We start from the raw sequence: 13,266 nt of genomic DNA, 5'->3' as shown, positions 1-13,266 counted from the left end.
CAAATATAACTTACTGGTTAGGTTCAAGGTGAAAACTTCCCCCTTAAAATGTGAAACAAGACAAGACCATTGGTTGTCACCACTTCTCTGTGGTCCTATTTACCTATTTTATTCTTTGAGAGGTAGAAGGAACAAGCCCCACCCACGCTGGTGCCTTGCCCTCAGTATAGGCACCTCCCTGCAGCCAGAGCCTGGTTAAGGTCAATGCAGGGGTGAGGTCAGCAAGGGCAGTGCAGCCACAAGTTTTAACGGGGCATGAGTGTTCATGTTGGCTGAAGGGCCCCTTTTAGACCATCAGCCTCAGAAATTATCCCTAATTTCAAACTCCTCATCCTACCCACCCCCCAACATCTTCCTCAGGCCTGGAACCCCATTCTAGGCAATCTTCAGTTAATAAGGTATCCCCTCCCCACTCTTTCTCAGTAGAAGTTTACTCCCAGTAGGGAGCACATTCCTATTCAACCTTTCCTTTTGCCACCTTTTCCAGGTGTCCCTGATCTCAGCCTCCTGGTTTTCAGCCTATGCCGTCACAGAATCTCGCCTGAGGGCCTATGCAACTGCCTAGGAACTGCGTGACCTTCTCCATGCAAAAAGCTTCTCCTTTCTTTCTCTCCAGAAGCATCTCACTTGGCATCATCAGGTAGCGCCCAGCCCCCCAGTAGAGGTATAAGAAAACCTGGAGCAAAGAGGAAAAGTTTCCTGCTGGTTGTGTTTTGGATTGGGTAGGGGTTACTCAGGCCATTCACTAACAAAGTGATGCTGACCCCCAAGTCAGTGATGGAGAATCCCATAGGGTGGTCGTCCTTTGAAGCACTGGGCAGGGAAGGAAGTGGGTTAGCTGGGTGCTGAGGAGTGGTCCTGGGCTGGCCACAAGAGGACCGAGAGAACTGCGGCTCCCTAGTCTATCAGCATAAATACTGAAAACAACCAAACACTGAAAATGACACTGATGAATCTTCACCAGAGCCCATTTTTTGTAACTCAGTCACTGAACCTCTTTAATTCCTCAATTGGTTTTCTATGCAGTGCAATTATAACAGTTCTAAATGTTTACTCTTCCCCCCCCTTTCCTTCCACCTTTCCACAGGATAGCATTTTGCCCAATCCCAGTAAATAGCTTACAAGGGCAGACACACACCCACTCTCACTCTACAGGCCTAATCAAACAATCTTAAAATCTCCCGCTGGCAACCACTCTGCTCCCTCCCTCTCATCCACAACACCAGGCCTATTCTTTCGCTTTCGGGGCTCAGATTCAGTGTCATTCCCCTGAGCGCCCTTTTCTGAACTGTTCACCCTTATAAATGACAGTCCTCACCGAAGCCCCACTCGCCCTTCCAGAGTCCGGAGCTCGGACCCCGGACCCTGCTTCTCTCCGAAAGCCCGGCCCCCCACTCCCACCCCTGAGGCCCCACCCACCCCCCCGGAGCCCCATCTCCCCACCCCAGATGAAAACCCACCTGGCCCACTCGCAGTCCTACCCCCCCAACCCCGCTAAGACCCTGCTTCTTGCTGGTGTTCAGCCCTCCAGAAGGACCGGGCGCACCCACGGCAGCGCAGCCACCCCTGAGGCCTATAACGGACTGAACCGGCACAGCACGAAACCGTTGGCAGAGAAGATGGCGCCGCTTAGCCAACGGGCACTTCTGCTTCCGGTCACGTGGCATGGAAGGAGCCGAAAGATCCAGCACCTGCCTGGAGGCTCCCGAGGAGGTGGGAGGTGGGGCGCTTGCCCTGAGAGCAGGAGCCATTGTGGGTGGGGGATGCGGTGCCGCGCTGGGGCAGGACTAAATTCATTGGTCGGGGCTGGAGGCGGGACCTCATACCTTCCTCTGTACCACCCTCTTTTCAAGAGGCCCAAGAATTGGTTTTCCTTGCGCTTTTCTCTTAGTTCATGCAGCCAAGGATGTACTAAACTTTGAACTGGTTTGTTACGCAGCAGGAGATAACTGATACATCCCTCTTAACTACTGTTTAGGTTCTGAACTTTCTGATCCATTCTCATAAAAATTTTAATATTGTCTTTAAAATAGCCTTACACTCATATATTAATCTTGGGAACTATTGTCTTCTATTTATCTAAACCTTTAATACAATAAAAAAGTGAAATATATTTTCACTTTTCCTTTAGGTATCCGCTGTTTAGATCTTTTATATGCTTATAACTTGTTGGTTTTATTTTTATGTGCCAGCATTTTACCTAATAATGCTATTTCTTTCATTCATTGAACAAATTTTGTGGCCCTCCCTTCGCAGAATGTTTATTTTCAGTTGGGAAGGAGGACAGATGAGAAAACAAATATACAAGTAAGTATGTCATATGTCAATACTGCATCAAAATATTTTTAGTACATCTCCAAATTGCCCTTCTGTGGAAAGTCACTCAATAATTTCTTTTTAGAGCAATTTTTTTTAAATAAGAAATACACCACCACCACCCCCAAAAATAGTACAGAAACAAATATATTCTGTGATGAATACTTTTAAAGTGAAAGCCCAGGAAACCACCCACACACCTGATGAAGAAATAAAACCTTGCCCCCACCTTAAAAGCCTCATGTGTCCCTTCTTAACAGTGAGCCTATCACTTCCTACCTGAAGTAAGCACTGTCCTGACTCTTCTGGTAATCACTTCCTTGTTTTCTTTATACTTTTACAGCCTAAGTATTCCATTCCTAACACTACAATTTTAATTCTGCCTGTTTTTTCAGATAAATAGAAATACTGAAGTTTGCATTTTGTTTTGTTTGCTTGTTGGTTTAGTTTCTTTCAGTCAACATTGTGAGATCCATGCGTATTATTGTGTGCAGTCGAGTCATCATTCATGAATGGTATTCCATTGTATGAATACAACCACAATATATTTACCCATTTTAGCGATGAAGGACTTTTAAATTATTTCCAGTTGGGGCTATTTCAAATATGCTTGTATTAATTTTGTAATTGTGTATATCTCTTGGTGCCCATGTGCAACCAACCTTGTTGTATACATTCAAAAGAGTGGAATTCGGGGTTATTGAGTATACCCATCTCCCACCATAATAGATCTTTTTTCCAAATGGGTTGTATTAATTTTCTATGCTGTTAACAAATTACCACAAACTTGGCACCTTAAAACGATACACATGATTTCAGTTTGTGTAGTTTAGCTAGGTTCTCTGTTTCAGGGTCTTACAAGGCTGCAATTTAGGTGTCATCCAGGGCTGGGTTTTCATAAGAGGCTCAACTGAAGAAGAATCTGTTCCCAAGCTCCCTCAGGCTGTTAGCAGAACTCATTTCCTTTTGGCTGTTTGGCTCATGGCAGCTTATTTCTTCAAAGCCAGCTACAGAGGAAGACTCTAGAGAGATTCTTCTAGCAAGATGGAATCTTTTGCAATGCAATATAATCACGAGTGGCCTCCCATTACCTTTGCCATACTCTGTATTTAGAAGCTCACAGATGTTGCCCATTCTCAAAGGTGTGTGTGTGTGTGTGTGTGTTTCCATGCATTTAAACAAAGGCATTGTTTAACTCACCTCCTATTGACCATGTTAGTGAGAAAGTGATTCCTATTCTAGGGTTATGGGGATGGCTAAATATTCAATACCCAATACTTGGCAAATGAGATCAACAGCAATTTATTACTCACATCCTGGAAAAGAAGGACACCACATATCATACGGGCCAAAAGGGGGTTTCATCTGGGTAAAAGAGCAAACAACCAAGGGCTGTATGGGAGGCAGGCTTTGTAGTATCAAAAGGGTGGGGTTTAATTAACATATTTCCACAATCCTTTTCATCCATGTTCCCCATGATTAAAATTATTGCCATTTGAAAATTGTCGAATTCAACATAACTGATTTTTTTCTTGTAAACGATACACAACATTATTTGTAGACTAAATACATATCTATAATTGCTAAGAATATTCCTCATTAAATAACTCCTCTTCACCTAATTGCTATTTCCTTATTCACAGGGAAGTTTATGTACCATTTTACTTTCCTCATAGCTTAACTAAAGCCTAGAATATGGCAATCGCTCAATGATCATCAAGGTTGAAAAAATAGTGGAAAGGACAAGACTAAAGTAAATCTTTACATTGTTACTTAGCTCTACTACTAGTGCTTATATGTTGTAGGCATGGTTTCATTGATTCAATAAATTTAATTCATAACATAAAACAGAATTTTAGAAGTGTATTCCAAGTTTTCCATTTTACAAAAAACTGCATATGACCCTCCCATCTTGTAGCTACGTAATATATGCATTAGTGCACGAGCCATGCTCTGCTTTGTGTCCTTGTTTTTAACGTCACTTTATATTGTTTTGTATTAACTTACTGTAAAAAGAGACAACATAAATTGGGGTAATTACCTCAAGAGCTCATATGTTATCCTGGATTTTTTATAGCAGGTTTGAGAAAATAAAAATAAAAGGGAGCAAAAAAAAGAGTATGGAGTTTAGCTTTTTTCCAGCTGGAACATGTCATTGGCTTATTTGAATAATTCCAAAGGTTGGCAGGGAACCAAACACACCCACTCAGGGAAAACTAGGAATTGTGCTTGTTTCCCTTGATAAGGAAAATTGTTGGCTAGGGACCCTTATCGACCAGAGCACAACTGGAAGGGGAGCTTGTAGTTAGGCCTGATGAGGCCCTCCCAATTTCACCAAATACAAGGCAGAACATAATATGGAGCCTAAATTTTAGGCCTACACCACAGACATGAATACCAGGAGGGAATCACTAGACATCACCTTAGGGACTGTCCCCCAAAGTGATCATTCAAATTTACATTCCTACAGGGTATGTGAACATTCCTGTTGTTCCACATCCTTATCCATACCTGGCAGCCTTTAATTTTTAACACTGTTGGGTTTGTAGTACTATCTCATGGTGGTTTTATTTCCATTTCCTTAAGTAATGAAATTGAGTATCTTTTCATGTTCATTGATCATTTGGAAATCCTTTATGATCTGATGTTTGGGGATTTTATGCAGTAGTTCTTTGGGTGATAAGGCACAATCATACACACAGCCAGCTGAGAATGCATGAAAGGACAGCTTTCTTATAGCAAAGGTCTTGGAAGAGGAAAGTGAAAATGGGAGTGGTAGAGGGGCCTTGGCCTTACCTAAACTAGGATTCTGGAGGGGATATGGATGAGATGAAGAAGAGTACATGTGGGTCCCCAAGCTCTTGCCTTTACTGTGACCCAGAAAGGTGGGGTAGGGCTTTCCTGTAGATACTGGGGACTGGAAGTTTCAAGATATATGGCTTGAAAAGCAAGAGTGGCAAGGGCCATTTGAAGAAGCTTAGGGTAGCTTCTTATCATCTGAGCCAAATGGAGATATAGCCCTTGCTAGTACTTTATGTGGCATGAAAGGGCAAGGGGCTGTTTGGAAAAGAAGCAGTAAGGGCTGTTCAGAGAAAAAGTATTAGGGGCCATTAGGGAAAGCTTAGGGCAGCTCTTATCATCTAAACCATATGGAGATGCATGCCTTGCTAGTTGTGGTTATGCCCAGATCAGGGCTAGTCAGGGAGTTCACTCAAATGGGGAACTTGTGACTAGGCAAAAGTTAGTACGCACCACATATAATTTATTTTATGCCATTACAATCCACCCTGTGATGACTCAGCATCATTTTTTAATGTGGCTATATTCTAAGTAGTCAAGATATTTAGTGACATATTCAAATTGTTCATTATGGTTCAAGTAAGTTATCAGCCTAAATAGGGGTGCCATAATCAAACTTAAAACTAGTCCTGTTGTTGCCAAATTTGGGGTCCTTGGTTTGTGCCCGTACCAAGAGAAAGAGTTCAAGAGCACAATACAAATTGAGTAAGCAGGTCAAAGTTTATTAAGAATGCATATGAGACAACATGCAGGCACTCTTATAAGAAAATAGAGGTGAGAGGTAAGAGGCCCCAGCAATGTGGGGCAATCTGCTTTTATAGACTTTTGTGTCTTTTGCAATATTTTTAACAAAAATAAATTTTCTTCCTATTTTATAATATAGAAAGAAAAACATCTATATAATGATTCAGTGATCATAATCATTTGTTAATTCTTCATTTCTCAGTTACAGAAATAGGTGAGGCTCTGAGCTATTTTTCAAATGTGGAGCCCCCCTCTAGGGCCTTCTATGAGAAAATTATTCTGTGGCCATTGGCCTGACCCCCTGCCAGCCCTTTGGCCACCAAACAAGGTTCAGTGAAGATTTGGAGAATGGCCAACTTGTGGCTCAGAGCATCCTGGAGGGCTAACTGGACTGCTTCCAGCTCTGCCAACTTTTTGCAGACCATAATCCACCATCAAGGGTAAGTGGGGTATTTAAGGCCAGGTGATATGCGATGGCCCTCCAGAGAGATGTGTTACATATGATAGTGTTGCCATCAGTAAGCTAAACCAACTCCCTTTCCATGTCAGTGAGTGGGTTCAAGGGGCTCCCCATTTGCCTAGAGGAGGCAATGGATGCACCATCATCAGTGTCTCAAGATACGTGGGGAGGGGCTGAGCAAGGGGAAAGTCACTGTCTCTTGCTGTGTTTGCTTTGTGGTTACCAACATTTTCTTCCACATTTGCCTAAGAATGATAAGGAATTTTCATTACAACTAAACCCTTTGTTAACAGCGTGGTATCTAGTAATTTAATGTAAGAAATGTATTTTCCCTCCATTGGAGGTTAAAAACCTCTTTCTTTCCATAATATTCCAAAACTTTGAGCACCTCAAAGCATACTGACTATTAGGCTATGGAAAATATACTATAGTTGTTTAATTTGTCCCAAGAATAATACAGGAAAAGGTTTTCACAGCTCTCAAGGACATTTTCCTTTCATCTACTGGACCTTTTTATATTCAACAATTGGATTTTATTCAATTACTCCCATTCCATGATGATAAATGTGTTTTAATAATGATTTGTTTACTGCAGCTCCTGCCACAAATATTATTGGAAAAAATAAATGCAAATTGGGGAAGTCCCTCAGCAACCCAGAAATTCACACCATAGGATAAATTATACAAAACCTGGTGTGCTGGTTTGAAAGGATCATGTGCCATAGAAAAGCTATGTTTTAATGCTGATCCAATCTTGTGGGGGCAACTTTTATTTTAATCCCTATTCAACAATGTAGGTTGGGCTCTTTTGATTAGATTATATACATGGACATGTGACTCCACCCATTGTGGGTGGGTCTTATTAGTTTACTGGGATCCTTTCAAAGCACAAACATTTTGTAGAGAATCCCTTTAAGAGCCACGAGAGCCTAAGCAGTGTGATGGGTTGTGGCGCAGACATAGGCACGAGTTGGGGAGGCTAGGCTGGTGTCTGTGAGCATGGGCTGCGGGCTGCAGGGTTCTGGGGGTGTGGTGTGGGGGCCGTGGGGGGTGAGGTGCAGCTCAGGCAGGCCTTGGAGCACAGGTGTGGCATGGGGAACGCAGAGGTAGGGTATGGTGGGAGGTGGATGGGGTGCTGTGCAGGTGCACGGGGGCTGGTGTGCAGGCAGGATGTTGGTGGGTGCCTGGAACGTGGGAGTCATGGGAATTAGGGTATGGGGTATGGGATACAGAGGTCAGGCACAGGGAGGTCAGGGCATGGGTGTGTCCTTGCAGGGGGGCTATGGTTTAGGGGGACCAGGATGCAGATGCTCAAGTGTGTACCACCACAGCAACACCAGGGATGAATAGTGGGGGAGAAAGACAAGAGTTAAGGGGAGGTTTGGATTTTCTATTTGGTGAGGGGGTGTTTATTGGTCATCTTTCTCTTGGGAACAATGACATTATCTAAAATTGAGAGTGTTGATGTACTGTTGACTTTGGATATTATACATGATGCCTAACGAATGGAGGTGGCTGAAGAATGCACTGACTGAGAAGTAGATTGGTGAATGATGGTGTAAACATATGATCGAATATTGTGCTGCTCCAAAAAGGAATGAATTTGTGAGGCATGCAACACTGTGAATGAAACTGTGCAACATTTGGTGGGGCAAAATAAGCCAGAAACAAAAGAACAAATACGATATGGTCTCATTTAGAAAATCTTTTAAGAAAACAGGTGCCTAGATTGTAAGCTTTTAGAGCAGTTACATTTAGCCCAGAGTGGTAGTTGTTCTTTCTGGATTTTGAGAGGCTGTTTTATATATGTATAACGCAGTATTTAAAGAAAAGAATAAAGTCAATCAGGTCAGGATTAAGGTAATTCACAATACAAGGGTAAGGAAGACACTGTCTATATTTTAGAACCTCATCTACTCTTTCAGACCAAAGGAAGAAAGTTCATTTTGTTCACAACATAAATTTTCTGTGTCACATAATCTAACTCAAACAGTCTGGATAGATCATTCAAACAATCCAAACACAGGGAGCCCAGAATAATAATGAGAGCTTTAATCCTCTATAGCTTAATGTAACACCAGGATAAATCCCAGAGTATCTTAAGCAGATAATCAAAAAGTATTTGCAAAGTCCCTTGAGGGATGGGATGAAATATATGGAACTATTAAACTTTATCACTGGGGAAACCCTAGATATTGTGCCAAACATTAAGGACACCCATATCAGTAGGCAAAGCCCTTGATCTTGAGGCTTGCTCTTGTGAAGCTTATGTATGTAGTGGAGTTGAGCCTACCTATAGGTATGCCTAAGAGTTACTTCTGCAGGACCTCTTTTTTTTTTTTTTTTTTTTTTTTTGCTCAAATGTGGCCTCTTTGTCTCTAAGCCAGATTCTGTAAGTGGAATCATTGCCCTCCCCCTTATGTGGTACATGACATCAAGGGGTGAAAGTGTCCCTGGTGACATGGGAGATGACTCCCAAGGATGAGTCCACCCCTGGCACCATGGGATCAACAGTGCCATCCTGATCAAAATGAGGAAAAGAAGTGGAACAAATAAGGTATCAGTGGCTGAGAGAGTTCAAATAGAGTTGAGAGGCTACTCTGGAAGCTGCTCTTACACAAGCTTCAGTTAGACATTGCTACCTACTCTAACCTGCCAACCCCCAATCAAAATCATTCCAGCCAATCCTCAAGAACATCTAGGGCATTATATAAGATTCTACAAAGGTTCCATGCACTAGGATAACTTTCCAGAAATCTACAACCCCCAGGTGGGCCCCTGGACCAGATAAGTCCTGAAATGCGGAGGGGCCAGCCTCTCCAGAACATCAGCTAGTTCCATCTCCCTACCCCGAATTATCAACAGCCCCTTCCAACATGAAAAAGATAGAATGCGCATAGCCCAAATATCCCTTAAGAGTGAGAGAAAGATAAAAGGTGGTGGTGGAGTTATACAGAGAAGGTCGGGTTTAACAAATGAGTATCAGTGCTGAATCATTACACTGATATTTCTTTTAGCTTCCAGTACCTGAGAGCAGCTAGAAACAAAAACCTAAAATTACGGAATTGTAACCCATACCAAACTCTGAAATCTGTTCTACAACTAATTGTTGCAATGTCCTTTGAAATTTATTGCTTATTTGTATATATGTTATTTTTCAAAAAAAAGAAAAAAGTCTATTGTGATGTCCAGTGTTCTGGAGCAGGTAGAAGGAAAAACTGAGATGATGGAATGGAAGCCCATGACAAACTCTGGGATCTGTTCTGTAACTAACTTGTTGAAGAGTGCTTTGAAAATTATTGCTTTTTTCTTTCTTTGCTTTGTATGTATGTTATGTTATACAATAAAAATAGTTTAAAAGTTAAAAAAATAGTAATAAAAGTATATTAATTTAAACCCATATTCCCAGAAAGAACAGATTTTACTGGGCACCCATTTCATCAACCAGTCTGTCCCCCGCATTAGGAGAAAGCTGCAAAAACTTTCCAGGGGCTGCAGCGCCCCCCACCCCATTAATGACCTGTTAGACTGTCCTTAACAATCACAATAAGGCTGAGAAGGAGAAGAAGGCAAAGAGAGGTAGTTAAAAAGACCAGAGAACAGGCTCAGCTTAATACAGCCACTGTTAAAAGTGCCCTGCCACCTCGAGGTCACCAGAATCATGGCTCTAAGCTTTAATGACCTTGTTTCAACTGTGGGTCAGAGGGCCAGTAGCAAGTGAAAAAGACTGAGGCCATCTGAGGTTGTGAATGGTTCCACTGACTTCACATCTGACCATCAACCTAGAGAAGCCCTTGGGTGACACTTGATATGGCAGGTAAGATTACTGATTTCTTAATTGACACTGGAGCCACTTTGTCCTGAACTGCCACCCTGGAACTACCTCCACTTAGACTTTCCTAGTTATAGGAGTTGTGCCAGTTTGAAAGGATTTATGTGCCCTAGAAAAGCCATGTTTTAATCCCAATCGATCTTGTGGGAGCAACAGTTTCTTCTAATCCTTATTCAGTACTATAGGTTGGAAACGTGATTAGATATCTCCACGGAGATGTGACTCAATCAATTACAGGTATTAAACTTGATTAGATGGAGATGTGTCTCCACCCACTCTATGGGGGTCTTGATTAATTTACTGGAATTCTATAAAAGATAGAATTTGGAGAGAGTCCCTTTCGAGAATGAAGAAATCTGCAGAACCATGAAAGAATGATGAGAGAACCATAGAGTCAGCCAGCCAGTGACCTTTGGAGATGAAGTAGGGGAAGGCCACCAGGGAGCTTCAAGAAGCAAAAGGTCTGGAGAGGAAACTAGTAGTTGTCGCCCTGTTTGCCACATGCCTATCCAGCTCAGAGAGAAAGCATGAACTTCATTGGCCTTCTTGAACTGAGGTATATTTCCCTGGATGCCTTGGATCAGACACTTCTATAGACTTGTTTTTGGACATTTCCATGGCCTTAAAACTGTAAACTAGCAACTTATTAAATTTCCCTTTTTAAAACCATTCCAGTTCTGATATATCACATTTCGGCAGCTAGCAAACTAGACCAGGAGTAGATGATAAATCCAAGCTGGAACCTTCACTAATACCCTCCTTAGTAAGTTTGGACACATTCTAGTGTTCCAGCAATTTCTCATTGTCCCTGAATACCCCACTCTGCTTATAGGGAAGGACACTCTTCACTCCCTGGGGGCCACATTGACTAGTAAACCCAGCTAATGTTTACCCCCTTTTTTACCCTGAGGCCTCTACTAATCAAGGCCTCTTGGCATCTCAAAGGAGATCCTTAAGCAAATAAACTGGTCTTACGGGATGAAGGAATCCCAGGGCTAGCTCCTGAGTGGCCCTTGTCTGCATTTAAATTCTCAGTCCTAGAGCTTAAAAAAAATGTATTTTAAAAATGTATCATCATTCTAAATACCTATTTGCTTTTAAATAGCGGGGACTTAAGCATAGGATTCCTGTCCTGTTCACTTTGCAGTCCTTCCCCAAGGGTTTCAAAAGAGTCCCCATATCATTAAGAATGCCTTAAATCTGACCTTACTGACCTCCAACTGCATCAGAGCAAACAGTCTTGCAATACGTTAACTAACATACTCCTTCCTAATATGAAAGTGGATTTTTTACCTGTAGTCATGGCTCACAGAGAAGATATGGAAAGTAGCAGAAAGTTTGAAAAGTGAATTTGGTTTGCAGTCACTGCTGACTACAAGCGCTAGATGGACGTGAATAATTGTGGAGAGTTTGAGAAAGTAAGTTTTGTTTGTAGTCACTGCTGACTATAAGAAGTCATAAAAATGAATTTATAAAAATGAATTCTGTCAGGGGTGCACAGGTAGTTCAGTGGTTAGAATGCCCGTCTCTCATGCGGGAGACAAGGGTTTGATTCCCGGACCATAAACCCCCCAAAAAAGAATTCTGTCATAGTCAATGCTGCTTTAAACTGCTCCTAGTGAAAGGCTATAAAAAGCTTTTCTTAACTATCTGGGTACTCTGTCTGAAGACAAAGATTTTTATATCATATCAAAATAATATCCTTATGGCTGTTCATGCTAACCTTATCATCCTTTATTTCAGAAGGCAAGTGTGCTGGACTAAATCTGGCTCGGACCCTGGAAGAGCCATGTCCTTTAACCCTCATTCAGTATTGCTGGGTGAGGGCTTTGTGACTGTTTCCATGGAGATGTGTCTCCACCCACTGGAGATGGGGTTGCTTACAGGAGCCCTTTAAGAGGGAACCACTTTGGAAAAAGCACTGCTAGGGCCCACAAAGCCAGAGATCTTTGGAGACGAAAGAAAATGCCCCACGGATGAGTCCTGACTACATTTCCCAAATGGCCTTCTCCCCGGACCCACGGCCCAAGTGGCCCTCCAGACCTGACCTAACCCTGCAGGGAGGAGAGGCAGTCCAGCTGGACAGAAGTGCTCCAATTAATGTTAAGGCTCCCCCTGCCCTTTGACCCCGCCTCTTACCCACCTGGCACCTGAGTCCTTCGGGCCACACCTGGGCTGGGCAGGTGCTGACAAACTCGCGAGATGGGGTGGTCGGGCTGATGCACACTTCCGCTTCCGGTCACGGGGTTCCAGAGGAGGGAGGGGCGGGCGGGAGTACTAAGCAATTGGTCCGGCCACAGGACGGGTACCAGGGTTACGGGGCGGAGCCTAGGGCGGGTGCCAAGGCTGGGGGGCGTGGTCACGGCTGGGGACTAGTCCCAGAAAGCGAGTCTGAGAGCAGTGGGTGGGGCTGAGGAGGGCTCCAGGCCAGGAGGGCGCCTTGGGTGGGGCACAGGACCGCATCGGGGAAGGGGGCGGGGCCTCACCTCACCTCTTTATGGCTGGTCCTTAGGATGTCCAATAAAAGCTTTTCTTACTCATTTTCTCTTCCCTCCTCTGGCCCTATTCAACAGGACCACAGATAAACAAAGATATCTGCCAATTCACAATGGATCAAGCCCCCATGCATCCCCCTCGGTTTTAAGGCTCTTGAAGACAGCTTAAAATATTCTCCTTAAGTGGGTTATACATTTCCGTTAGGATAACTCCTAGACACTATAAACTGATCATTTAATTTTCCCTTCCTTTTCTCTACTGGATAACGTTGGGGAGTTCTGGGGACTGAAGAACATGCCCTGATTTAGGTATCATTGCTATCACTTGAGCATGGAATCACAGATGTAAATCAGTGTCCAGCAGACACAGTATTACCCAGCCAATCTCAGTTCCTTTCACCTTTCCCCTTAGGAGGGGCGGAAAGGTGGATAAACTAACAAACGTTAGCTATGTCATTTCGTTCTTGTGTTCTGAAAATATAGGACTTTTCAAGGCAAATCTGGTAACCTGCTGCCATCTGCTGAGAAAAAGGGCATTACACCCCATACCAAGCTGCTGTTGGTGAACCCAACCAGAACATTCTCCTTCCCTGCTGGAAAGTTCTCATATGTTTGGGTTC

At 43.1% G+C, this 13,266-nt stretch overlaps 1 long non-coding RNA gene across 3 annotated transcripts in view; it reads right to left on the bottom strand.

Annotated features, from left to right (window-relative positions):
• Positions 1 to 12,388, bottom strand: part of LOC143650741 (uncharacterized) — a 50,939-nt gene extending 38,551 nt beyond the window's left edge. Inside the window, exons 1-2 of one of the 3 annotated variants that reach the window (XR_013159660.1) lie at positions 1,461 to 1,655; positions 15 to 42 (exon numbers count right to left, since the gene is read on the bottom strand). This is a non-coding gene — a long non-coding RNA (uncharacterized LOC143650741). Of the gene's footprint in view, positions 1 to 14; positions 43 to 1,460; positions 1,656 to 12,294 lie in introns of those variants that run through there. The other 2 variants (XR_013159656.1, XR_013159658.1) reach the window with 2 other exon arrangements.
• Positions 12,389 to 13,266: the final 878 nt, after the last annotated feature.

Source organism: Tamandua tetradactyla, chromosome 11 (assembly GCF_023851605.1).
Source record: "Tamandua tetradactyla isolate mTamTet1 chromosome 11, mTamTet1.pri, whole genome shotgun sequence".
Classification (NCBI taxonomy): Eukaryota; Metazoa; Chordata; class Mammalia; order Pilosa; family Myrmecophagidae; genus Tamandua; species Tamandua tetradactyla.
This window is presented reverse-complemented; position numbering and strand designations above follow the sequence as displayed.